This window comes from Schistocerca gregaria, chromosome 7 (assembly GCF_023897955.1).
Source record: "Schistocerca gregaria isolate iqSchGreg1 chromosome 7, iqSchGreg1.2, whole genome shotgun sequence".
Lineage (NCBI taxonomy): Eukaryota > Metazoa > Arthropoda > Insecta > Orthoptera > Acrididae > Schistocerca > Schistocerca gregaria.
In genome coordinates this window covers 475,226,788-475,252,819 of record NC_064926.1, presented here as the reverse complement: position 1 = coordinate 475,252,819, position 26,032 = coordinate 475,226,788, and the positions used below count along the sequence as shown (strand labels likewise).

The 26,032-nt window shown below is 41.9% G+C and overlaps 1 protein-coding gene and 2 non-coding genes across 3 annotated transcripts in view; 2 read left to right on the top strand and 1 right to left on the bottom strand.

The window, feature by feature from the left end:
• The window catches only part of LOC126281269 (beta-1,3-galactosyltransferase 4-like), a 257,169-nt gene that overhangs the window by 3,650 nt on the left and 227,487 nt on the right, over positions 1-26,032 (top strand). The window lies entirely within an intron of this gene.
• Trnas-cga (transfer RNA serine (anticodon CGA)) lies at positions 25,404-25,477 on the bottom strand. Its single transcript has one exon. It is a non-coding gene; the product is annotated as a tRNA-Ser (tRNA).
• Trnas-cga (transfer RNA serine (anticodon CGA)) lies at positions 25,944-26,017 on the top strand. Its single transcript has one exon. It is a non-coding gene; the product is annotated as a tRNA-Ser (tRNA).

Genomic DNA, 26,032 nt, shown 5'->3' with positions numbered 1-26,032 from the left:
ATTTAAACTTCCCCGTGCAGATGATGAAAGAAAAAAAAAGACTTTCATAAGCGTCTTGCAAAAGCCAGTTACGTTTACAATACGATCTAAACAAAGGTGACTATATTTCCAGCGATCGAAGCTGGGACCAATTTTATGACTGCTCCCTGCTCGGGGTCCAACAATACTCCGTAACTGTTATACAGAGTTAAAGCTTACAACGAAATGAACAATAGGTACTAAATGATAATATAACAAACGTAATCTAAAACTTAGGCACATTCGTAGTTGTTGTATAATTATAATACACTTGAATCCTGAAAGTTAGTAAACGGGACAACACTTCCAGCAGTGGAGAACACTTGCTTAGGTGTCCATACAAAGTTTTTAACACTTAGTCGTTTGTACCCCCATACGTTTGTGATGAATGCATTTGATTCAGTAGATGTTTGTTTCCATTTAAGTTTAAGAAGTGATAGAATTCAGAACAACTGTAGTTAAAATCAAGTTTCACTATTAGTGTCGTATTCGATACTTCTACTTTCATTTGACTTTTGTAGGTTGTCTACATCTTATTCATCAAAGAAAGACCATCTTGACTGTTGCATTTCTACTTGGAAGATATAACACAAACTCTATAATCATAGAAACATTTTAATAAGATATATGTATGGATGTTAAGTGCTGGAACAATTGTAGCAAACACATATCGCTAAAAGTTGCTCGCTCACAGAAGGTTCCATACCTAAAGACTGCAAAGTTGCTCAAGTTACACCAATACCCAAAAAGGTAAATGGGAGTAATCCGTTGAATTACAGGCCCATATCTCTAACGTCGATTTGCAGTAGGGTTTTGGAACTTATACTGTATTCGAACATTATGAAGTACCTCGAAGAAAACGATTTACTGACTCTTACTCAGCACTAATTCAGAAAATATCGTTCTTGCGGAACACAACTAACTGTTTATACTCAAGAAGTAATGAGTGCTATCGACAGGGGATATCAAATTGACACCATGTTTTTAGATTTTCAGAAGGCTTTCGACACCGTTCCTCACAAGCGTCTTCTAACCAAACTGTGTGCCTATGGAATATCGTCTCAGTTATGCGACTGGATTCGTAATTTCCTGTCAGCAAAGTCACAGTTCATGGTAATAGAAGGAAAGTCATCGAGTAAAACAGAAGTAACATCAGGCGTTCCCCAAGGAAGTGATATAGGCCCTCTATTGTTCCTGATCTATATTAACAACATAGGAGACAATCAGAGCAGCCCTCTTAGATTATTTGCAGATGATACTGTCATTTAACGTCTTGTAAAGTCAAGAGATGACCAAAATGAATTTGCAAAATGATTTAGATAAGATATCTGTGTGGTGCGGAAAGTGGCAATTGACCCCGAATAAAGAAAAGTGTTAAGTTATTCTCATGAGTTCCAAAACAAATCCGCTAAATTTCGATTACGCGATAAGTCACACAAATCTGAATGCTGTAAAATCAACTACATACTTAGAGATTACAATTACAAATAACCTAAATTCGAACGATCACATAGATAATGTTGTGGGTAGAGCAAACCAAAGACTGCGATTCGTTGGCAGAACACTTAGAAGGTGCAACAAATCTACTAAAGAGACTGCTTACACTACACTTGTCCGCCCTATTCTGGAGTATTCCTGTGCGGTGTGGGATCCACATCAGGTGGGATTGACGGAAGATATTGAAAAAGTTCAAAGAAGAGAGGCTCATTTTATATCATCGCGAAATAGGGGAGATAATGTCACAGACATGATACGTGAGTTGGAGTGGCAATCATTAAAACAAAGGCGTTTTTCGTTGCGACGGGATCTTCTCATGAAATTTCAGTCCCCAGTTTTCTCCTGCGAAAGCAAGATGTTGGCACCCACCTTCATAGGGAGAAATGATCATCACGATAAAATAAGAGAAATCAGGGCTCGAACAGAAAAATTTAAGTGCTCGTTTTTCACGCGCTCCGTTCGAGAGTGGAATGGTAGAGACACAGCTTGAAGGTGGTTAATTGAACCCTCTTTACTGTGAATAGCAGAGTAATCACGTAGATGTAGATGTATTATCTATTAAATGTGAAACTATTTCCTAACATGAAACTTTTTTATTGTAGTAGGCCTAATAAGCATTTGATACTGGTGCTGCATGAATTATGTGCTCTCGTGTTATTTATGTTAATGAGGTAGATAAACATGACAATTTTTTTTACAAACGATGCAATATTGGAAAGGCCTATTTCGTTTTATCAGGCAGACAGTGACAAAATAGACGTAATCAAATCGAGAAGCTATACCAGTCTTGGGTAATATTCGTATTAACAGCTTTTTTCACTACTAGACAACGACATTTTGGTTTTTCACGTAGCAGCGTTTGACGAACTTGGATGACGTAATAGATTCTTTCGTAGAAAGGAAAGCATGCCGTGAAAGGCTGTAGCAAGATTATAGAGAAAAAAAAATACTGGGACCTATGGATGGAAGAAATGTGAACTGTCTTGCTTGTCTCTTGTCTTTACTGGTTTTATGTTTTCTGTATTTAATTTTATGCCACACAGAAGAGAAAGTTATTAGGTAATAGGCAATAAAGAGTGCAGATTTTATGAAGAACTCTTATTCTCTCGGTCACAAATAATTCCACCCAGCATTAATTGTGAGTTATTTAAGGGGGCTAGGATGTCAAACAGGCCAACTGGGAGCAGAAGAGGTATCAGAAAGGACATTTTAATTTCCACTGTCCTGAATATAGATTTGACGGCTTCCATTACAAAATATACACGTTTGAATTCCACAGAGCGAAATACGACCAAATAACATGTCTTGCATTTCCTCGAACATATATGTTTTATGTATCAAGCTCTTTTGAAAGATATGCACTACAAAATGAACACAGTTTTTAAAAATCGACTTTTTTAAAATTTTTGATGTCCTGTTTCAAACGCTGGACGATGAAGGGGGGCGGGAGGGGACACCACTATCAAGTTTTCTCCCCGGTTCGGAAATATCGTAGATCCGGATCTGACACAATAGTTTCGCAGTAAGGTCAGTCAAACAAGACGATTTAACTGTTAATTTTATGCTGTTGAAATTCACGATATTCTAAGGTAAAATTTACAAAAACGTTCATTTTACATTTTGTAATTGCACGAACAAGGAGTTTTTAATGTCCTAGATCGACTTCAACGAATATCCCGCACAGCGCTCATGCGCTGTGGCTTAGGTGGCTTTTGTAGCCCAATTTGAGGCCGTTCTCCGGTTTGATAGACCTATCAAGTGTCCCACATCAGTTCGTGCTCTTCGACTTCACCTACGTCACTGTGGTACGTTGTAAACAGTTTTCATTTACCCTCTGCTGGTATTATGTCTGTGTGCTAGAATTTTCTTCGTAGGGCAAACGAGCCTGTAACACACAACGCACACAGCAAGCGAGGCACAGTACAATATGCCCATCAGCTGATGCCAACCCCCTCCCACATATATGGCGCGTCGCGTTTTATTGATTTTTTCCTTAGTTGAGAGGGGCACTATTAAAAAGATGCAACAAAGCCACAAATTCGAAAGTACAGCAATGAAATTTTGCGCCATGCTTTACGTGAAAATAACACATTTACTATTAAGTTCCTTGGATTATGCATATTTAAGTCATTTATGGAATTCAAAAAAAAATTCAGAAATTATTCAATATTTTTCTTCAAAATTTTCTCTGGGTAATCTGTTTGCATATAGTAAGCTTCTCTCATGAGGTTTCTTTGAATGTATCGAACACAAGAATTTTAATAATTTTTCATTTTAATTCTGTAAATATAATATAATATTCGTGCAAAATACCAAGCACTTTGCCCAGTATCTCAGCTTCAACTCACAAATCCAAAATATACTCTTGAGAAAACATTTACTGGCTTTATAGAAATAAGTGTACAAAATTCCATAATTTACGGCGTCACACATTCTGAGAAAAAGGTATAGCAACTTCAAAAACCATATTTTTTAGGAAATGGATTTTAAAGTGCAACCTAACGTTTTTTCTCACGTCACCTCCTCAGAAGCCCTCAGATTAGTACTGGGGGTCCTATTTCCTCACAAGCCTTCTTTCGGCCTTCTTTCCTCTGACAGGTCTTCAACTGACTTTTCAGATGCAGAGAGTCACTGTAGACCCATTTTCCTCAAGATGTCTTGAGTAAAATTTCCTGTCTTAAAACTCATTATCTCTAATACCTTCATACTCCCTACGTTCCCATCTTCAATACAAGAAGTGCATCATAAGTGCCAATTTTGACAACTGTAGCAGGTGTAAATATGGTTATAGGGCATAGTTAGCACATGAGTGAATTTAGAGACTCATCGGGGTTTTGCTATGAACACACTTGTTTAGAACTTCAGGATCGGCCAGAGACCTGTACGTGGCCTTGACAACATGCATGATACTATATGGAAGCCTCTCCTTGTGAATGTAGGGCTCCTTATCCCTCTGAGGCGGTATGTGTTTACACCTCCTATTGTGGCACAGATGATGAATCGGATGTAGATTTGGTAACACCATATGGAAATATGTAGCCCATACTGCATTTTTCACGTTACTTATGCTGGATAGGTTCTGCTGATAACCTTGTCATCTCTGTCAGTAGCGCTAGGCAAAATAATAACTGCTATTCATAAACAAAGGAGCTGGTTTATTATTGTTCGGAAGATACGGTACAGACTCATAGATGGTCAATAAAACCAAATAACATACATCACAACCCTCTAGATGCATCCCATGCAAGTTTGATGAAAGTAATCCAGGTAATCGTTATTCACCGAGCTAGTATGGAAGTGATGTTTCAATAAGTGGGCGTGGCAAGAATGCTGCGTGACACATTTAATTAGTTTTCAGGAACTTTTTACGCAATTTCACTATTGAAACTTTGGGGACTTGAGTTCTGCTAATAAATGAGTTCTACTCGAAAATAAAAAATAAATTGAAAACTGACATTTTCGGTCAATTCCACGAACGTCCTCCAGTAAACACGTTTAAGGTTAATCTGGCAAAAAACTGACTAATTGATTATTAACAAATGACTGAAAATACAAAACTGACTATTTCTGTTTAAATAGGTATTCCGCCTTTTAAGACAAAATTTCTGGTTAAATGTAACGCCCAGTTAGGGTTTTCTATTTTTGAACCTGACAACTCTAGTAGGAAGGTGTGTTGCTAACAGTGAACTAGTATTGTCCACTAAAAGCATATTCAAAACCACCACAAACCACTACATTTTTTTGAATGTTTAAAAAAAAACTAATTAATTTTTATTTTCTTTAAGTGTATGGTATGTTGAGCTACCAAAAAGTGAGACAATTCACTTTACCCTTTGTGTTTAAAGCTGACACAGTGCTATGAAATGTATCACGGCGAACTTACTTAAGAGAAAATGAACAGCTCGAGATCATCAAGGCCTTCTTCGACCTAAGGTTAAACACCAGAGACGAGGGTAGTAACGGATGAAGTGCATTCAGGTGCTTTATAATATTGCTGCTGTCTGCTTCAGCACTTCTGCTGTCAGGTCATAATTGTGGCAACATTAGAGTCGACAAACTAGCCTACTGTAGAGTGCAACAACTAAGTGTAGCCGACAGTAATTTTGCTAGTAGCTTTCGTCAGCTAAAGTCGTACCTGTCGTACTTGTTTGTTAGATGGGTTGCATACCATTAGGCGTTACCTCAAAGCGATCTCACTAGCTCCCCCCTAAAAATCGGAAGCGATGAACCGTCTAGAAACTGAGTCAGGGTCGGTTAACCTACGAAACATTTTTGTTCCTCATAGCTATCTTCCTGTCCGTTACTTAAGAATAAACAGTATTGACAGCAATGCTGCGGTTGTTAGTGCTTAATTCATGTTTTATTCGAAAATTGTTGCTTTGTAACGTGGAACAGATGGATTTTGTAGTAAAATAAAGAAAACAATACGGATTTATCACATAGTGCCAGAAAACGCAATTTCCTCAAAAAGAGCTAAAATGAAAAACCGCAAAACAAAAATATGCCAAACATCGGTTCAATACTTCTTAGAACTCACAATTTTGTTTCAAAAAACAAAGACAAGTCGCCGGTTCCCAGTTATCTCTCATACATTCATTTGTGTTTCTTTCCTTACCTCTGCTACCAGTACTACTGTAATTTACTGTCATTTAAGTACTGTACCAAAACCACCCAACCATAGAGCACAACTCTATCAAACATTGATTATTCCTTCTCATTCCCGCTCAGATCGACAAAAATGAATTCATCATTTCGGATCTCATCCTATTTCTCGCTTTAGTTTTAATAATGTTCATCTGGCTAAAATGTCTTCCCGCTTCCGCATTCAACCATGCTAACACTAGTCGCGACTATGCAACCGTTGCCAGTTAGTGAAATGGAGTGATGTCACTTGTATCCCCACATTTAAGCACTTCACAACAGAAATTAACAGTGTCTGTGGTTTCGAGTTTATTAACAACAGTTAAATTTTGCGACTGAAAATCAATTTTTGTGTATTCTGCCAGGGTCAATATTATGTGATACAAGTAGATGATTCAATGGTTCCTCAACGTCTAGAAGAGCTTTCCACGCTAAAAGAAGTGAAATTCTCCTCAGAATTTTGTTGCTGTCTGGAAATCATGGCAACAATTGAATTATCAATTGGCAGACAAACTAGATGCATATCTGACGTTAGGCGTGTTCTAGGTGTAAGTGTGTGTGTTTATCAGTCTTTATTTTGGTTTCATAACCTAGATATTGTTAGGATCTAAGTATTTTTGCTTCTAAATTTATATTTTTTGCACAGAATATGTGGGGACGGCAACAACTTTAATTGATGACTATTACCACTATGATATCTTTTAACAACTTGCACGGAACCCCCATGTAGGATTTAAAACGTTTATTAACCTATCTGCAAATCAGAAAGAAAGGGTTTCACAAATACTGAATACGCCAAAGGGCATTCATCATAAAACATTGCATGAAGCATTTCTGCAACGTAACACTTGTTTGTAATAGTATTCTTTCAAAGTGTGTCCTAAGATTAACCACTGGTCTGTAATTGTATTTACCAAAGACCCCATGGACAACCACTGCTTTTCTCATGCACCTGGAAATTTGAGGGGTTCTGCTGCTTCCCTGATTGTCTTGTAAATTTCGTGAAACAACTGTTGACGAGTTGAAGAATGCAAAAATCAGTTGTGCTATTGCCTAAGTAGGAAGTCATGATTTCGTGACGGCTCTTAATTCGCAGCAGAAGCAGTACGTTGAATTGAATGGCATACATATTTTATAAGGATCAAATGCGGAATGTCTGTTTTTCAGAACTGAGTGAACACCACTGTTTAACACCTAACACTACATCCGTATTGTCTGTGCTTATACCCTGCAGTTGTTTAAATCTAATTTCAGTTCTTGAAGCGTGTCTTTAATTACTGTTAAATAGACTTTGTATTAAATGCTCGATGTCGGCCAGTTTCAAAAACTTTGAAATTATCGCATTGTTTGCAGCATTGTAATTTATTATTATTATTATTATCATTCCTAAATATTTGGTCACGCTTATGTCTGTTGATTCAGCAACTAGAATGCTATACAGGCTTTCATCAGTATCTTCCCCCAGATTTAGCACAGAATAGGGCCTTAGAGCATGTTTTCACTACACTTTGTTCTATTTTAAGCTTTCTTCCAACATCACTCTCTGTGAATTTACTCTTGCACAAATAACTTAAGCAATCAGATGACATGATCGCACAGTGCTTGGAAACAAATAATGCAGGGGAGCCCTCCGCTTAATTCACTTCTAAAGATTCTTTCATTGTTTTGAAAGGTATTTTTGTTCGTCTTACACTAGAAGATGGTACTACAGCATCTTGTCTTTTTTGTGTCACGGTGGCTTAATATATCGGCATAACGAACTAACGAGGTACTACGAAAAACTTTAATAGATGCGCTTGTGTCGCAGCCTTTAATTATTTCTAGCCAGTCTGCAACTTTACTTTGGCCTAGCCACTCAGTACGAAATTTCTAGATATTCTATGCCTTTACTTTTCCCGTGTGTAGCACTAAAAAAATATCTACTGAGTTAAAAAAAAACACCAGGTTAAACCGCCATTACAGGTATGCACTATGCACACAGTTGCAGTTTTATCGATACTGGGACGTATAATAGTACAATACGGGAACGAAGAGAGTACATCGGAAATACACCCTGAAGAGCCAAAGAAACAGGTACACCTGCCTAATATCGTGTAGGACCCCCCCGCCCCTCCCGTGAGCACGCAGAAGTGCCACAACACATGTGGAATGGACTCGACTAATGCCTGAAGTAGGCTGGAATCGACACCATGAGTCCTGCAGAGCTCTCCATAAATCCGTAAGAGTACGAGGGGTGGAGATCTCTTCCGAAAGCACGTTCCAAGGCATCCAAGATATGCTCAATAAGGTTCATGTCTGGTGAGTTTGGTTGGCAGCGGAAGTGTTTAAACTCAGAAGAGTGCTCCTGGAGCCACTCTGTAACAATTCTGGACGTGTGGCGTTGTCCTGCTCGAATTTCCCAAGTCCGTCGGAATGCACAATGGACATGAATGGATGCATGTGGTCAGACAGGATGCTTACGTACGTGTCACCTGTCAGAGTCGTATCTAGACATATCATGGGTCCCATATCACTTCAAATGTACACGCCTGACACCATTGCAGGGCCTCCACCACCTTGAACATTCCGCTGCTGACATGCAGGATCCATGGATTAGTGACATTGTCTCCATACCCGTACACGTCAATCCGATCGATATAATTGGAAACGAGACCCGTCCTACCACGCAGTGTGTTTTCAGTCATGAACTGTCCAATGTCGGTGTTTATGGGCCCAAGTGAGGCGTAAAGCTTTCTGTAGTGCAGTCATCAAGGGTGCACGAGTCGGGCTTCGGCTCCGAAAGCCCATATCAATGATGTTTCGTTGAATGGTTCGCACGCTGACGCTTGTTGATGGTCCAGCATTGAAATCTGCAGCAATTTGCCGGAGGGTTGCACTTATGTCACGCTGAACGATTCTCTTCAGGCGTCGTTGGTCCCTTTCTTGCAGGATCTTTTTCCGGCCGCGGCGATGTCCGAGATTTGATGATTTACCGGATTCCTTGTATTCACAGTACACTCGTTACATGGCCGTACGGACAACTCCCCACTTCATCGCTACCCCGGAGATGCTGTGTCTTGTCGCTCGTGCGCCGACTATAATACCACGTTCGAACTCTCTTAAATCTCGATAACCTGCCAGTGTAGCAGCAATAACCAATCTAACAGCTGCGCCAGACACTTGTTGTCTTATATACGCGTTTCCGACCGCAGTAGCGTCTTCTACCTGTTTATTTATCTCTGTATTTGAATACGCTTGCCTATATCAGTTTCTTTGATACTTCAATGTAAATGTTTAAGTGATATGAATTTCAGAGCTACTAGACGTTAGCTAATTAAATAGTTCTGTTTGCTGTAGGCTGAATGTTTCAAGTGATTTTTAAAAATAATTTTACCGTAATACTATCCAAATATTTTTAAAATCCACCAAAATTACCACTTGCCACTAGATGTATAATTTGCATTCTAGGATATTCATTTGTTTTTGGCTGCAGACAATGTTAGTTAGCTGACAGTACTATGTGAGTTAGTCATTGTTGTCTGCTGTGTCAAAGTCTTGTATGTCACTCTGTTTCATGCTGTCCTCTCTCCCGGCTGTGAGTATAAGTAATTGTTGCAGTTGGGATCTTTCTTAAACGCGTCATTACAAATAACGATTTCAGTTCTAGTTACTAACAACATTTAAGCGATGAACTACAGGTTAAGGTGGCTACACTGAGGAGGCAGGCGGGGCTTGGTCTTTGATGTTGGTTGTACGTAAAGATTGTGCACAGAGAGTTTATAATATTAATGGAACAGTCTAAAAGTTACATTTCGTTTTGGAACTGTGAGAATGCATAACTGTGTTGCTTTTGAGACACGAAGATCATCTGATTGGAACAAAATCGAATGTCTTCAATAAAAATAGTCGTACAGCTGCGTATTTCATAGTGAAGTTTTTAACTTTTCTCAGTAGTGCTCCGCGAAAAGAACGTCGCCTTCCCTCCATGGATCCCCATTTGAGTTCACGAAGCGCCTCTGTAACACTCGCTTGATGATCGAATCTACCAGTAACATATCTAGCACCACAGTGTTGAATTGCTTTAATATCTTCCTCTAAACCGGCCTGCTTGGGACCCCAAACACTAGATGTACACAAGAATAACTCGCAATAGTGTTCTGTAAGTGGTCTCCATTACCGATGAACCACGCTCTCTTAAAATTAGCCGTATAAACCGAAGTCGATCATTTCCCTTCGCTACTACCTTCCTCAAGTGCTCATTACATTTCATACCGCTTTGCAGCATTACGCCTAGATATTCAATCGACGTGGTTGTGTCAAGGATCACACTATCATTGATGTATTCGAATATTACAGGACTGTTTTTGCGACTCATTTTTCATTGTCTTACATTTTTCCTCATTTGGAGCCACTTGCCGTTAATTACACCTACTAGAAATTTTGTCTAGGTCATCTTGTATCAATCTACGGTCAGTTGTCGACATCTTCCTGTATATCACAGCATCATTCGCAGACAGATTCCTGCCTCACCTTGTCGGTCAGGTCATTAAACTAAAAATGAAAAATCAAGTCTTACGTGGAAATCTTTACATACGAGTGTGAGTCAAATGAAAACCCTAATTTTAAAAAAAATATTGTTTGTTGTGCAGAAGTGATACAAAGCTGTATCACTTTTCACAAAATCTCCCCCACGCTCAATGCAAGTCCTCCAGTGCTTACAAAGTGCTTAAATTCCTTTAGAAGAAAATTGTTTTGGCAGTCCGCTCAACCACTCATGCACCGCGTGGCGTACCTCTTCATCAGAACGGAACTTCTTTCCTCCCACTGCGTCTCTGAGTGGTCCAAACGTAGGGAAATCACTTGGGGCAAGGTATGGTGATGAGGAATGGCACCATTCCTTGCTTGCTCCCTTCGTTTCCAGTTGGTGGAAGTGAACCCAGGTTTCCTCCCCAATAACGATTCTTGCAAGGAAGCCATCACCTTCCCGTTCAAAGGGCCGAAGAAGTTCTTCACAAGCATCAACACGTCGTTCTTTCATTTCAGGAGTCAGCTGCATCTTGCAGACACTTTGTGAAACTGGAGCACATCATGCACAATGTGGTGTGCTGACCCATGACTAATCTGTAAACATGCTGCAATGTCATTCTGTGTCACTCGGCGGTTTTTCTTCACTATGGCTTCAACTGCTGCAACGTTCTGTGGAGTCACAATTCGTTGTGCCTGACCTGGACGAGGAGCATCTACCACTGAAGTCACACCATTAGAGAACTTCCCACTCCATTCATATACTTACTGTTGTGACAAACACGCATCACCTTACTGAACCTTCACTCGTCGATGAATTTCAATAGGTTTCACACCTTCACTACGCAAAAACCGAATCAAAGAACGCTGTTCTTCCGTGGTGCAATTCGCAAGTCGGGCGGACATCTTTATACTGATGCTGCGACGGTATGTGTGCATCCCCACTATGATGCCACCTACACGCCATTCTGCACGCTGTTTGCAGCACGCTTACCAACTTACAGGATAACGGCGCGAAATTTCGATTTATTATTACAAATTTAAGGTTTTCATTTGACTCAACCTCATAAAATAAGAGATGAGTAATGCAGTTTCATTTGCAATCGTATTCTGATATAAGCATTACTGAAACTTTATTTAACAATTTTCTTTTACCCCCAATGTTAATTTCAGTTCCAATTATGCGAATATTAGATAAAACTGTAAATTCAGCTTAATTTTGATCTCTTGTTAAATGTAATGATGTCCGCTCAAAATTTTAAGTGTCGTTTTTAATTAAATCTAACATGATAAAAGAAAACGCTCCCTTGTAAATCCCATATTCTGCATTATTCAGCCATCTTCTGTATCAGTTATATACCAGTAAATACAGAGTCGAATCCGGGTGTGTAAAACAGCTTGGCTTCTGATAATATGTACAAAAGAGTTAACATATTCAGTATTTGACGTTAAATTCGTAAGCGAGAGAATATTTAAAAACGGTTTGAAATCATTTTTAAAGTTTGTTGGAAGTCACTGAATGCTCTGAGCATCAAACCGGATGAGTGTACTCTGGGTAATCTGCCCTGCGTTTTAAGCAACAGCTGATTTTTTCACTCATACGAAAGTTAGTGATATCAAATCTCCTGAAGCATATGTCGTGCGATGATATAATTTTGCGGGCACATCCATTGAAATATATTGTCACTGTGAGCAAAATGTGTTGCAAATACAATTAGTAGTAAAGGAGAAATAAAATGTCATCCACGATGCGGCAGTTTTAGCATACACTTATCAAAACTGATCAAAAAAGTCAGGACACCTGGCTGAAAATGACTTACAAGTTCGTGGCACCCTCCATACGTCATGCTGGAATTCAGTATGGTGTTGACCCATCCTTACCCTTGATGACAGCTTCCACTCGCAGGCATACGTTCAACCAGGTGCTGGAAGGTTCCTTGGGAAACGGCAGCCCGCTCTTCAAGGAGTGCTGCACTGAGGAGAGGTATCGATGTCGGTCGGTGAGGCCTGGCACGAAGTCGGCATTCCAAAACATCCCAAAGGTGTTCTATAGGATACAGGTCAGGACTCTGTGCAGCCCAGTCCATTACCGTATATTATTGTCCTGTAATCACTCCGCCACAGGTCGTGAATTGTGAACAGGTGCTAGATCGTGTTGAAAGATGCAATCGCCATCCCCGAATTGCACTTCAACAGTGGGCCTGTGCTGTGCTGTGATAGTGCCACGCAAAATACCAAGGGGTGCAAGCCCCCTCCATGAAAAACACGACCACACCATAACACCACCGCCTCCGAATTTTACTGTTGGTACTACACACGCTGGCAGATGACGTTCACCGAGCATTCGCCATACCCACACCCTGCCATCGGATCGCCACTTTATGTACCGTGATTCGCCACTCCACACAACGTTTTTGCACTGTTCAATCGTCCAATGTTTACGCTCCTTACACCAAGCGAGGCATCGTTTGGCATTTACCGGCTTGATGTGTGGCTTATGAGCAGCCGCTCGCCCATGAAATCCAAGTCTTCCCACCTCCCGCCTAACTGCCATAGTACTTGCATCAGATACTGATGCAGTTTGGAATTCCTGTGTGATGGTCTGGATAGTTGTCTGCCTATTACACATTACGACCCTCTTCAACTGTCGGCGATCTCTGTCTGTCAACAGACAAGGTCGGCCTGCACACTTTTGTGCTGTACGTGTCCCTTCACGTTTCCACTTCACTGTCACATCGGAAGCAGTGGACTTAGGGAAGTTTAGGAGCGTGAAAATCTCGCGTACAGACGTATGATACAAGTGACACCCAATCAACTGCCCACTTTCGAAGTCCATGAGTTCCGCGAAGCGCCCCATTCTGTTCTCTCCCGATGCCTAATGACTGCTGAGATCGCTGATATGGAGTACCTGACAGTATGTGGCAGCACAATACATCTAATATGAAAAAGTATATTTTTGGGGGTGTCCGTATACTTTTTATCAAATAGTGTATGAGCAACGAAAATGTAGAAAGCGATAAATTTTTCTCTCATTATTTTGTGAGGAATGTCAGCGAGAAAATATTTCGAAAAGGTTTGAAACTGTGTCTTAAGTTTCCTGGAAGTTGCTAAGCGCCATCATTACCAAGGACTGGCTGAATCCAGTCTGTAATCGGCGCTAGATGAGTTACGCTTCCTCAAGACATACACACAGTTTATAACACTAATACTTGTCTTATTGTATTCAACATTTAACATAAGATTATACCCCACTAGCTCAGGGTCCACCGCTTCGCTCGTGTAGAATGTATAGCTTGCAGAGAATTTTTTTTATTATATAATCGAATTTTTACGATGTTCACAAACTGCAAGCTTTCTAAGCTTTTCACGCTAATTAAGGCCAAATAAGTATGGTCTTTTCCGAATCTCCTTCTGACCAAAAAGCGATTCTGGTAGCTGGAGACCAAATTTTTTGTTAATCTTGTCTTTACGTTCTTGGTTCGAATGGCTCAGTCCCCTAGAACTTAGAACTACTTAAACCTAACTTACCTAAGGAAGCTCTGTCGCAGGTTCGAATCCTGCCTCGGGCATGGATGTGTGTGATGTCCTTAGGTTAGTTAGGTTTAATTAGTTCTACGTTCTAGGCGACTGATGACCTCAGAAGTTAAGTCGCATAGTGCTCAGAGCCATTTGAACCAATTTGAAGCTCTGTCTCAGAACGCCGTTTCGTTTGAATTCCACACTGCTGATGTTATCGGATCGTCCCGTCATTCCGACGTACACCTCGCCACAAGCTTATGCCGATACTGTGAGTGGCTATTGTACTGCTCTGGGCGATCTGAGGCACTCACTGAATTTATAGATGATGTGGGTCGGTGTGTGTACCGTCTGGGTGACGGGTGGGCGACAGGAGTCCCCCGATTGAATTCAACCCGACCTGCGGAAAAATTCGTGGGAGAGCAAGGTGCTCGAATTCAAATCCATCTGCGATGCATTTTCGGATATTCACCAGTCTGTTGTTCGCATTTTTCCAGATTGGCTTCTGTGTAACACATACGATATACACTGAAGAGCCAAAGAAACTGGTACACCTGCCTAATATCGTGTAGAGCCACCGCGAACACGCAGAGGCGCTGCAATACGCAATACGACGTGGCATGGATTCGACTAATGTCTGAAGTAGTGCTGGAGGGAACTGACACCATGAATCCTGCAGGGCTGTCCATAAATACGTAAGAGTGGGGAACCTCTTCTGAACAGCACGTTGCAAGGTATCCCAGATATGCTCAATAATGTTCATGTCTGGGGAGATTGGTGGGTATTGGTAGTGTTTAAACACAGAAGAATGTTCCCTGGAGGAACTCTGTAGCAATTCTGGACGTGTGAGGTGTCGCATTGTCCTGTTGGAATTGCCCAAGTTCATCGGAAAGCACAATTGACACGAATGGATGCTGTGGTCAGACAGTATGCTTACGTACGTGTCACCTGTCAGAGTCGTATCTAAATGTATTAGGGATCCCATATCACTCCAATTGAACATGCCCCACACCATTATAGAGCCTCCACCAGCTTGAACAGTCCCCTGCTGACTTGCAGGGTCCATGGATTCATGACATTGTCTCCATACCCGTACACGTCTATCCGATCGATAGAATTTGAAACGAGACTCTTCCGACCAGGCAACATGTTTACAGTCATCAACAGTCCAAAGTCGGTGTTGGCGGGCCCAGGCGAGGCGTAAAGCTTTGTGCCGTGCAGTCATCAAGGGTACAGGACTAGGCCATTGGCTCAGAAAGCCCATAATGATGAAGTTTCGTTGAATGGATCGTACGCTGACACTTGTTGATGGACCAGTTTTGAAGCCTGCATCAATTAGCAGAACGGTTGCACTTCTGTCACGATGAACGATACTCAATCATCGTTGGTTCCGTTTTTGAAGGATCTTTTTACGGCCGCAGCGATGTAGGAGATGTGTTGTTTCACCGGACACCTGATATCCACGGTTGTTGTGGTGGTCTTCAGTCCTGAGACTGGTTTGATGCAGCTCTCCATGCTACCCTATTCTGTGCAGACTTCTTCATCTCCCAGTACTTACTGCAGCCTGCAACCTTCTGAATCTGCTTAGTGTATTCATCTCTTCGTCCCCCTCTACGATTTTTACCCTCCCCGCTGCCCTCCGGTGATAAATTTGTGATCCCTTGATGCCTCAGAACATGTCCTACCAACCGGTCCCTTCTTCTTGTCTAGTTGTGCCACAAACTCCTCTTCTCCCCAATTCTGTTCAATACCTCCTCATTAGTACCCATCTAATCTTCAGCATTCTTCTGTAGCACCACATTTCGAAAGCTTCTATTCTCTTCTTGTCCAAACTATTTATCGCCCTTGTTTCACTTCCATACGTGGCTACACTCCAAACAAATACTTTCAGAAACGACTTCCTGACACTTAAATCTATACTCGATGTTAACAAGTTTCTCTTCTTCAGAAACGCTTTCCTTGCCACTGTCAGTCTACATTTTATATCTTCCCTACTTCGACCATCATCAGTTATTTTGCTCCCCAAATAGCTAAACTCCTTTACTACTATTCACGGTACACTCGTGGAATTGTCGTACTGGAAAATCCCACTTCATTGCTACCTCGGAGATGCTGCGTCCCATCGTTCGTGCGCAGATTGTATCACGACGTTCAAACTCACTTAAATCTTGATAACATGCCATATTACCAGCATTAGCTGGTATAGCAACCTCGCCAGACACTTGTTGTTTTATATAGGCGTTGCCAACTGCAGTGCTGTATTCTTCCTGTTTGTGTATCCCTGTATATGAATACGAATGCCTATACCAGTTTCTTTGGCGCTTCAGTGCATGTAAGCTCAAGCGGTTTACACTTTTAAACTTTCTAAAACGAAGAATAAAATAATGGCTTTATGTATTTAGTGTTCCAGAAACAATCCGTACCTATCCGATCAATCATCAATAGCATATTTCGACAAATATTTAAAAAATTCTAGCTAATAATGTTCGTGGATATTAACTTACTAAAGTTCAAAACTCGAATGACCAGCCTGTGACAAAAATCCCAAAGTTATTCCTGATTGCTTGTCAACTGGATTTGCCTACCTCAAGTCGTAAATTCTTTCTATTACTCCACGCATTAACTTGGTAAATACTTCTTGACCATTGTGGACGTAATAATACACTGAAACTGCTGAAACTGAAGGAAATTTATAATTAATTTCAGTTTCACAAGAAAGTATACGCCATAATTTTAAATGTAACATCCGCGGCGACATCTCTGGTCTTGTATCTACACTCAATGCGCTTTTGCACAGTGTATAGATGAACGGTGCAAGAGTTGAATGTTTTGTTTTGTCGGTTACTCTTTTGGCTATTTGGACTTATTTTCAGCCAATTTAAACGCTTAAAAATGTGCAGTATTTTACCTTCTGAGGTCCGATAGGAAGCTATTTGGTTAGAACGAGGCAAACTGGGTGCTGTATGAAGATAATGATCCGGAACATCGCAGCTGTCACTGTACGGCGTGGAAACAAGAGAATGGGGTGTCCACAATGGATTGGCCTGCAATGTCTCCAGATGCAAATCGTAAATGTTTGGTCATATATTAAGATGAAACTTGAAGGAAAGCCAATATACACTTTGAAGCAGTTGTCACATAAAATCAGAACCATATGGAAGTCGTTACCGACATAATATGTAGAAAGTATCGTTAAAAACATGCCATAAAGATGCCCCGATAATGGGGCAACTGAATTTACTATTAGGTGATCTTGCAATTAGTAATAACACGTATTTTCATGTAAACATGTATTTATAATAGTGTCTTCTATTTCTTACATACAACGGCGTACATTATCTTGTGCAACTGACTGTAGCTGCAATAAGTTGCTTTTGTAGGCATTTATTTTTCCTTTCTGAGATTTCAAAATGCCTGCTATTCCATCTACAGTTGTTTACATTTGTTTACGTTTAGTGAACATTACTTCTTTACTAATGGCGTTGCAGAATTTTGCAACGGAAGTTTTTAAGACATCTATTGTTAGACGTCGTACTTAAAGAAACAGTGTACACAACAAGTAAATAAATGTATACATCCGAAGATGGGGTGGACATATAATGAATGCACTCGGCAAAAGCAGTGTATTGAGCCTAATTAGCTGCCTGTACGTGTCGGGAAAGAGATGACATTGATAAATGTTAACGTCACGGACGCTACAGTTTGTATTTTATACGGTAGGAGAGCTGCTGTCACGTCACGTGACTTGACGAGGCGGACCGCCAGATTAAGTAGGAAAGTGAATTAGCCCCACGGATCACCGAAGTTTGCCGATGTCTGGGTTATACGAACAAGAGATGCGTTGTGTACTGACTTACATTCTTTTGCAGACGAAAACTGGTGTCCAGAATTAAAGTAAATTTTGCAAGATTGTGTTTATTTAGCCACAAAACAGAATAAATAGGTGGTAGTAAAGTAGAAATAATGTAAAGAATGCAGAACGTTATCAACTGCAACAAGCATAACTAGAGACAATATGTTCTTCCTTTTTTTCAACTTAACGGATTTGCAGCCGATCTTGTGACCGAGCGGTTCTAGGCGCTTCAGTCCGGAACCGCGCTGCAGCTACGGTCGCAGGTTCGAATCCTATCTCGGGCATGGATGTGTGTGATATCCTTAGTTTAGTTAGGTTTAAGTAGTTCTAAGTCTAGAGGACTGGTGACCTCAGATGTTAAGACCCATAGTGCTTAGAGCCATTTGAACCTTTTTAACGGATTTGCAGACACGTTCTGACAAGTGGGTAATGTGCTCAGTATGGGATGTGACCGCTTCTGGCACCAATACAGGCCTACGCTCCCCGGTTACTAAAGTGAGCGATCACACTTTATTAAAAATTATAGTAAAAGGTAATATCTCCAGATACAGTTATATTTTCATCAAGTACACCAAGTCCTTTCATCCATACATGATTGTTTTCATCATTACTAACTTTTCTACAGGAGTGTGTATACAATGTAAATGGCATGTTACTATAAACGTAGCTAGGTCTACTTTGGGTCTTCAGATCAGTACCACAATGCCAGTCTTGTAGGCGATGACGTCTCGATCGGCGAAAGATTCAAGACCAGGAAGGGACGCGTTTTCACAACGAACGATGACAAGGGTAAACCAATCACTACCTGAATTTCCAGTAGCGACATCAAGAGTAAAATTAGCCCTGCAACCCAATCAAGGTCACTCGTCTCCTATATAAGCGGGCAGTGCACGCCAGCGGAACCATTTCGCTGTGAGCTCTATCTGCAACAGTATTGAAGCACTATGCCTCTTGGACGTGTGTATCGTCAACGCCGCCACCGCATGCCTGTCTACAAACATATTATTAGCCTCGAGAATAATTGTGCTTTGAATTGTGCTATGAATAATGTCATCAATATCATGTTCAGTCAATAACGCCCGTTCTCCCTTTGACCTGCTCACAAGTCTTCGAGAGCGGTTGGTGGACGCTGACGTGATGCAAACCGTCTTCCCAGTGTATCAGTGTATCCCAGACATCCTCTATGGGATTCAAATCGTGAGAGCTAGCAGGCCACGCCATGCGTGAAATATTTACCGTTTCCAAAAAACCATCAATGAGGTCGAGTATTGTCTTCCATCAGTACGAAGTCTGGACCCACAATACCTCACAACAACCGCACATGACTGCCCAAGATGTCCTCATTGCACCTGACAGCAGTTAAATCTTGCTGATTCACCCCTACAATTTCATGAAGGGGTGTACGAGTGGTCAGCCGGCCGCAGTGGCCGAGCGGTTCTAGACGCTTCAGTCTGGAAACGCGCGACCGCTACGGTCGCAGGTTCGAATCCTGCCTCGGGCATGGATGTGTGCGATGTCCTTAGGTTAGTTAGGTTTAAGTAGTTCTAAGCTTTAGGGAACTGATGACATCAGATGTTAAGTCCCATAGTGCTCAGAGCCATTTTAACCATTTGTTTGAGTGGTCAGCATAACCCCTGCCTTCACCATTAGGGTTCCTCCTCGATATCGGTCTCTTTCTACAATGTTTAGGTTCAGAAATCGTTTTCCACGTGCCCTCCAGTTGCGAATCTGTAGAGAATCACCCTCCAGACCAAATCGGGACTCATCTGTAAAAAGAACATTGGCCTACCGTACGAGCGTTCGACCGTTGATGGCTCCATTCTTGACGCTCCCTTCAGTGAAGACACGCCACAGGTGAACAGACAGCAGGTTTTCATCAATAAAGGCCTCTCTTCTGAAGCCTTCGGTACACAGTTTGCCTCGGTAAAACACGTCTAGTGGATGCTGCGAGGTAAGATGCCAGTTGCAGTGCAGTAGTAAGGCGGTACCGTTGTGCCCTTACTGCTAAATAATGGCCCACTGTTTCTGATGTCACACGTGATCGGTCGTGTCCTGGTCTCTATAAATTGTCGCCTCATCGGAGGAAAAACATAACGATTCACGTTAAGCCATTGGGCCACATCAGTCTGTAACTCTCCTGCTTCCATTTTTCCATGGCTCTCCACAGCAGAGAGGTCTGTGGGGGTGTTTTCTGTACCATACTAGATCGCCTGTGATGGTGCAACAGCGATTGTGGATGTGGGACTACGAGCAAACTCTACCCCGCATAACAGATGCCCTGACGTCATTGCTGGCGCGGTTGTCTGTTGATCGGAATGCCATCTTCTGCGCAAAACACGATCTTAATGACATCTGTTGACAGTTTGTATGATTATGTCGTGCATTAGACACAGGACGGGGAAATAGCAGGTTGTCGCTTTAATTTTGGACATCAGTGTAGTAAGTCTTCTCGCAAACGATACCAAAATGCTGTTTCCGAACGAGAACCGCACTGCGTAATCTTTGCTTATTTACCGAACGATAGTGCTACTCTGGCTGCGCTGAAATCCTAATCATTAACATTTAGAAGCCTGTAGCACAGTTCAAGCCAGTCTGGCAAAGTGTTGCATGCCGGCTTGTTGGTGTTGCAATACTACTGGCCAGTACGTTATAGGTACCAGAGTGTAAAAAATATGGAGGGGACGATAGCTATCTTCAGCGTCAGGTGGTTCGCGTCGTCATTACTGAAGTATCGTTAACGACCGAGCGATTATACCCGTATAAGGAAAAGGAAGCACATCAGAAGGGTTTCGCTACCAGTGCAGCGAAAATGGCAAAGCTACGTTGTTGTTTACACCTGTGTTACTGTTACATCTATTACAAAAGCTGAAATACGAATAAAATTTTTAAAACATAGTGACGCAACTAATGGGTATAACGTTTTTCAGTACTGTTATTTGAGTGTCAGAGTTAACTAAGATGCCTGTTTTCATTAAAATATTTAAAAACTGCTTAATTAGGTTATACTACAACGATTCTAATGCCGTATAGTAAAGAACATCTAGCGATACACACCGTATAAATTCGTGAATATTTATGTATTCACACAATGGTTCAAATGGCTCTGAGCACTATAGGACTTAACATCTATGGTCATCAGTCCCCTAGAACTCAGAACTACTTAAACCTAACTAACCTAAGGACATCACACAACACCCAGCCATCACGAAGCAGAGAAAATCCCTGACCCCGCCGGGAATCGAACCCGGGAACCCAGGCGTGGGAAGCGAGAACGCTACCGCACGACCACGAGATGTGGGTATATGTATTCACAAAAATTTTTGTCAGCTTGGTCAATGGGTCTATAATAAAGTGATTCTAATATCATACAAAAGATATGAGGTGATATAAAATAGAAAACATTGAGAATGCAAACATGCAGTCTCTGGTAAAAGCCCAACATCGTATCTACGGCTTCCACTCTATAGTGTGTGGCGCAGGGTACTTTTGTAAACAACTGTCACCGCCCCTCTATCCTGTTGCATTCGCCAGTAGTGCACAGGAACAACTTCTTCGTGTGTGTTCGAGAATCTCTAATATTATGCACACCATAGTTTCGTTTTATGTATGTAGGTCGAAGCAACATGTTGATTTACTCTTCGAGGAAGGTATTCTCTCTGAATTTTAGCAGAAAACCACGTCTTGACGCATCGCCTTCTTGTAGGGTTTGCGCCTTAAGTTGGACGAGAATCTTTGCTGCTAGACAAACCAGTGACGAAACGCGCTGCTCTTCTCTGTACCTTCTCTGTTTCTGTTATAATTCCTAGCCGGTAATAGTCACAGACTATGGATCAATACTCAAGTATAGATCGAAGGTTAGTCTTGTAAGCTACACCATTCGTAGATAAACCACAATTCCCGAGGATCCTTCCAACGAATCTCGGTCTGGCACCTGCGTTTTCTGTGATTAGTTGTACAGGCTGGCTCATAAAATACTACATACGTCACCAGATAGGCAACCCAACTCACATCATATGCCCTGATTAACGATTATGTAAGATGAATTAAGGACTATGTGAGAAGCATGAATACACTGCCGAAAAAAAATTATAATCCTCAAGGACTGTGTTCAGTGGCACTAGGACATAATATGCATATACCGAGGGGCTATATTGTTAGCGATTCATTTGTCACGGTCACTGACTGTCAGATGGCTCTCTAGAGGCATGTCTGTGCGCCCTCTGTTTTGGCTCTGCAGGCGGAACTGTGCTGAGTTTACAGGTGAACAGTGGTTGGAACATTCATTCTAGGATAAAATCGTGCTCTACTAACGTGTACCGAGCGAGGTGGCGCAGTGGTTAGCACACTGGACTCGCATTCGGGAGGACGACGGTTCAATCCCGTCTCCGGCCATCCTGATTTAGGTTTTCCGTGATTTCCCTAAATCGCTTCAGGCAAATGCCGGGATGGTTCCTTTGAAAGGGCACGGCCGATTTCCTTGCCTCACCCGAGCTTGCGCTCCGTCTCTAATGACCTCGTTGTCGACGGGACGTTAAACACTAATCTCCTCCTCCTACTAACCGCTGCTGAAGAACTCGAGCCATTTCAACAGGGCCGCATTGTTGGCCTGCGTGAAGCTCGATACACGCATTGACAAGTGAAAAATAATATTAATAAATAAGAAAGATAAAAATGATCACACGAGTGTGCTCCTGTTTGTTTTACTTTTGTATTGTTTTTTTCTGAATGTATAGTCTCTCTGTTAATGTAAGCTGCTGCATACCAGAAGATCCCGTAAGTGCATAAGTTAACCTCAACGTTTACAGCTAAGAACTAAATCTGCCTGCGAGAATGAGAAGCAAATTTGACAGCGAGAATTTAAATGAAACCTACCCATTCTGAACCAACACTGTCTGTAACATAAAAGTGACTTTGAAATTTAATGAGAATAATTAAACCCACCACTGTAAACTGACTCTGTGAAATTGGAAACTCGTATCTCCTATATTTGTATTACCTTTGCCGCATGGGAAACGCCGTGCAGCTGCTCTCGTAGAAAAAGACGAAAAGGCGCCTGTCAGTTTCTGAGCTGCTACTAACCACAGGGAATCGCTCTAGTCCAATGCAGTCTCTTAAATATATGCAATGCAAATTTGGAACTCATAAAAGTTGTCTCTCACAAAAAAGAATTTTCACCAAGTAATGGGAGCTGAATAATGAAGTGGGATAATCTGAGCTACTCTCCAGACAAAAAAATTTTCATCCGAAAAAATTTTCTGTACACTATTCCATTTACAAAAATTTGCCATTAAAGGCTTAGCAAGTAATGAGAAAATATTTCATTACAAGGTACAATTACGTAAGATCAAAACTGCACAATTACAAAAATGTAACTCAACATGAAAATTTATTCTAACATAAAAGTCCTCATACTAATGATTAAATTCTTTTAGAATTCATTCAAGAAATTCCTGATTCGGATATTTGTGTCGAATCAAAAAGGCCTTACTAAATGCTGCAGCAATAAAGTAAGGTATGTTCATTCGTTACCTTACACCCCAGTCTCGACAAAATGTTATCTATCTTAGTAAACCCACCTCATTCATTGCGTAATGATAGCATTCCTTTTGTAATAATAATATCTTCCATCACATCAACAAAACGATCCCCAAGAACACCATGTTCTGCATCCTTCCTGTAGAAGCTCACTGCTACGACAGCTCGCTACAGTTCCCCATCTCCTCTCCCTATAATCGACACTTAATACCTGCACAAAACTAGTCTCCGAGCAGTGCAGCGTCGCTGCCAGACTGCGCACACGTTACTATGTGATACAGATAAGACAAACAAAAACAAGAAAATTCCCTATAAAATTACGAGGGCTATTCCGAAAATAAGGTCCAATGGATCGCGAAATGGAAACCACTGTGAAAATCAAAAATGTGTTATTTAGAACAGCTTCTAGCTAATTCTCTACGAAGTCGCCGCTAAGACTTAGACATTTGTCGTAGCATTGTACGAACTTTTCAATACCCACGTCTTAGAAGGCAGCCGCCTGTGCTTTCTGCCAATACTCTACGCTGGTCTAAAACTCGTTGTCTGTGTCAGAACGTTGTCTTCATAGACAGCGGTTCATGTGAGCAGAGATGAACAACAGAGGGAGGTAAGTCCGGGGTGTATGGTGGGCGAGAAAAGACTTCCCATCGAAAACGCTGCAGAAGTGTCTTCGTTGCCCCTGCCGTGTGCTGCCGAGAACTGTCATGAAGAAGGAAGCCCATGACAGTTGTGTAATGTGGACTGCATTACACCAGGCGAAATATCTCACCAGTCCCTCAAACTTGGCGGGAGACGCTACTGTCCTAGGCGTCTTTACGTATTCACTGTCTGCTCATAACTGAAAAGAGCGACGTGGTGCGATCGACGGGCATACTAGAGACACTGTCCAATACATCTGTGCAAAGCTTGATCGGATTTTCACCGTGGTTTCCATTACGCACTCCACCGGACCTTTCTTCCCGAATAGCCCTGCTTTCATCAGTGGTCTGCGGGACATTCTCACACCTGTAAACCAGGTTCTGGGCGCCCTGTGACACACACACACAAATAAAGATCGCTACATTGTAGGAGCAGCAGTGGCCGACAGAATTATGTAAGTTGGGTTGCCTATCTTAAGGTGCACGAAATACACTGACGGAAAAAAATGTATCACTTTCAAGGACTGTGTTCAGTGGCATTAGGTACCCAGGGAAGAACTATAAGCGTATGTTGCAACTTACGTGTCACTAAGGAACACTGAGAATCGTCTTCTTACAGAAGCACTGGCATTACGTATGCCTCTGGCCAGGCTACTGTTGACGCCATGACTTCGCCAAGCGCGACTACATTGTTGTGAAAGACTCGATTGGAGAGTGGAATGACCCTTTTCGTCTTCAGTAATGAAAGAAAGTCCTGTCTGTATGCGAGAGATGCACGTACAGGTGTACGGCATATACCTTGTGTGATGCTTACTCCCAAGTCGGTTCTTCCATGACACACACGCTTCGTCTTGTGGGAGTCCATCAGTTACAACTCGCTGCCACATTTGGTGTTTCTGCAGGATAAAGTAACCAGTGCCCGCTACATTACACGGGTTGTCGTCCATATGCTACTGTCATTTCTTCGGCAGGAAGGTGATATGCTTTTTCAGCACGACAACGCACGTCCACATCTGCTACTGCCACACAACGTGCTCTCCGTGATGTACAACAACTGCCCTGGCCAGCAAGATCAACAGATCTCTAGCGAAATAAAAACGTTTGGGACCTGGTGAAGCAGGAACTTACTCGTCCTCCAGAGTCTACAAGAACCATTGCCGAATTGCAACAAAAACTGAAACATCCTGGCAGATTAAAACTGTTTGCCCGACCGAGACTCGAACTCGGGACCTTTGCCTTTCGCGGGCAGGTGCTCTACCAACTGAGCTACCGAGCACGACTCACGCTCGGTACTCACAGCCAGTATCTCGTCTCCTACCTTCCAAACATTACAGAGGCTCTCCTGCGAACCTTGCAGAACCTGCACTCCTGAAAGAAAGGATACCGCGGAGACATGGCTTAGCCACAGCCTGGGGGATGTTTCCAGAATGAGATTTTCACTCTGCAGCGGAGTGTGCGCTGATATGAAAATTCCTGGCAGATTAAAACTGTGTGCCCGACCGAGACTCGAACTCGGGACCTTTGCCTCTCGCGCGCAAGGGCTCTACCAGAGCACACTCCGCTGCAGAGTGAAAATCCCATTCTGGAAACATCCCCCAGGCTGGGGCTAAGCCATGTCTCCACAGTATCCTTTCTTACAGGAGTGCAGTTCTGCGAGGTTCGCAGGAGAGCTTCTGTAAAGTTTGGAACGCAGGAGACGAGATACTGGCAGAAGTAAAGCTGTGAGTACCGGGCGTGAGTCGTGCTCGGTAGCTCAGTTGGTAGAGCACTTGCCCGCGAAAGGCAAAGGTCCCGAGTTCGAGTCTCGGTCGGGCACACAGTTTTAATCTGC